Source organism: Tenebrio molitor, chromosome 1 (genome assembly GCF_963966145.1).
Source record: "Tenebrio molitor chromosome 1, icTenMoli1.1, whole genome shotgun sequence".
In the NCBI taxonomy this organism is placed as follows: Eukaryota; Metazoa; Arthropoda; class Insecta; order Coleoptera; family Tenebrionidae; genus Tenebrio; species Tenebrio molitor.
In genome coordinates, this window is record NC_091046.1 from 18305794 (window position 1) to 18308297 (window position 2504).

General features: G+C 38.4%; 1 long non-coding RNA gene across 2 annotated transcripts; it reads right to left on the bottom strand.

Annotated features, from left to right (window-relative positions):
• Positions 1 to 445: 445 nt before the first annotated feature.
• On the bottom strand, positions 446 to 1579 carry LOC138138741 (uncharacterized). Of its 2 annotated transcripts, XR_011162094.1 has the most exons (4): positions 1565 to 1579; positions 1327 to 1507; positions 940 to 1276; positions 446 to 886 (listed from the first exon to the last, which is right to left on the bottom strand). It is a non-coding gene; the product is annotated as an uncharacterized lncRNA (long non-coding RNA). The 2 variants fall into 2 exon arrangements; XR_011162090.1 differs by lacking the exon at positions 1565 to 1579 and having other exon boundaries at positions 448 to 886; positions 1327 to 1549.
• Positions 1580 to 2504: the final 925 nt, after the last annotated feature.

The window sequence follows — 2504 nt, forward strand, 5'->3', positions numbered from 1 at the left end:
AGTGGGGTGTTGGATTTTTATGAGAGAAGACAGTTGACAGACCAAAATAAACAAAGAAGTGAGGTTTAGTTAAATGAAATTGTGGATAGAAAATTGAGAAATCAGCAAACCTTTGCTCGCTGAGTCACACGAAGAGGACAATGGGCATTGAAATTGAACTAGTTTCGCCCACCGACTAGTTCGCGGCACGAAGGAACGAAGGCACTCAAATTGAGGCTCACGGTGCCCGAGTGTGGGCCTCCAGGGTAAAGTTGAAAGGAACAAGGTGGCTAAACTACCCTGCTAAAGTCAGAATCACGAAACAATGCGTGTGCGTCATTACACATCCGTGACGTCACGATATTACTACGTTTGTCTGCGTTAGTCAACGCAACGCGAATGAGAACCGGCGTCCGGCTTAATATGTCAAAATAATTACATATTTACAAAGACAAGACATTTATATTTAAAGTGTGTGCTTAAGACCGCACGACAGAAGTGAAAATGTCTATGATGTTCAAAATTTGATTTTGAAATTGTATTATTATGGATGATGGTATTTGGAGGAATCAGGTTCAACAGGCTTGTGGTAGTTAAAATACGAAATAAACAAGTACTTTGGATTCAAATCTATTAATATATGTAAAGTACAGTGGAAATTTCAAGCAAAATCAAACAAAACCATCACAAATGCGATTAAAACTTAACATAAAAATTTGACAGCGCTAATGTAATAAACGTACAACTCGCATCTTACTCTATTCGCACATGAAGAATTACTAAATTCATCTGTGAACTTACAATATTTGTCATGTCTTTATCGTTACTCCTGCAGCTCTACACCGAAAAAGCCAAAGCTGCTCATTCAATAAACCAATTCTTATTGCCTGCATGCAACACTATAGATCTGTAATGCAGGAAAACAAACATAATGCTATCTGAAATAATACTTTAACTTACCTTTTCCCTTCAGAGTTCCATTTTTAATGCTTTTGTAGCTATCATCCTGCTAAGACCTGTGTACAGATCCATTTTCAAATATCCATGTCTCATCAAGATATACACACTGTAGAGGATTTTGTGCATTCAAATTTTGCATGTAAGATCTTAAAAATTGTACTCTTGAAATAGCAACATGTCCTAATTCCATTAACCTTTTAGAATCAGTTGCTTTAAATGTAAAGCCAATGTTATGTAAAACTTGCTTTAATGAACTTATGGGCCCTAGAAAAATGTGTTTCCTTACTAGAACTTCCAGTAATGATGCCCTAGGATGATGCCTGAGTCACCTGTTTTCCTGAAACACAAATTTGAAGCTCTCAAAACATTCATGTTGTGGAATTATACTTTTTTCAACCATTTCATAAATACTCCCTCGAATTTCACATTTTTCAGACTGACTAATGTCACATACTTGTTTTTTCCTTGGCCTTTTTTTTTGGGGGGATGTTAATGGCTCACCAGCTTTAACCTGGTTATTAACAGACGACACTGTGCACAGATTAATTTTTAAAGCGTCAGCCACCCTCTGCAACAGAATCAAGACTCCTTTAATAATAAACATTACATTAAATTTTTCTCTTACTTGTTGAATGCTTTTAGATAGAAGAGGTCCTCCGTGATCTCTCTCCTTCTCTCACTAAACAACAGCGACGACTTCTTCTAACCTCACAATTTGCTTTAATCGTTATCGATCGATCAATAAGACGATGTAAATTGACTAAAAACTGGTTCCTCGACATGCCAATCCTCAGGGATAGAAATTACCAACAATTGAACGGTAGAATTCGCAGTTTTACAGTTTTAAGTTGGTACTGCAAAACCTTCATCGATGACGCACACGCATTGTTCCGTGATTCTGACTATAGTTATATGCACACAAATTATTTTCCAATTGCCTAACTTTACAAATTACTCTTAGGTATCTCTTATGTATTTCTTATGTCTTATGTCCATTGTGAATAAGCACTTATAACGTCTCTTAAACGATTTGGCATACTTTGAATGAGAGTGGCAATGTAATCTTGAGGTATTTGAGCACATTCTTTCTCCAGAGCCACTCTTAAGCCATTCAACGTCTCCGGTCGGAGTTTGCGACGTCTCACTCTGTTGCCAAGAAAATCCCAGACGTGCTCTATTGGATTCAAGTCGGGACTATTAGCTAGCCAGGGAAGAAGTCGTATACCAACTCGTTCCAAATATCGAACGACAATTCTCGCCATGTGCGGGCGAGCATTGTCATCCATAAAAAGAAAATTCTCGCCAATAAATGGCGCAGAGGGAACCACATGAGATTCTACACATTCCAGGATGTACCTATGTACCGTCATTGCGTCATTTTCAACAAACACCAAATCGGTGTGGGCCTCTAAAGATATACCAGCCCAGATCATAATACTGCCTCCATTATATCCACTTCTGGGAGATATGCAGCATTGACTGTATCGCTCCCCTGGTCTTCGCCACACCTTCTCACAACCGTCTGGTGATCTAGGATTAAATCTGGATTCATCTGTGAAGAGCAC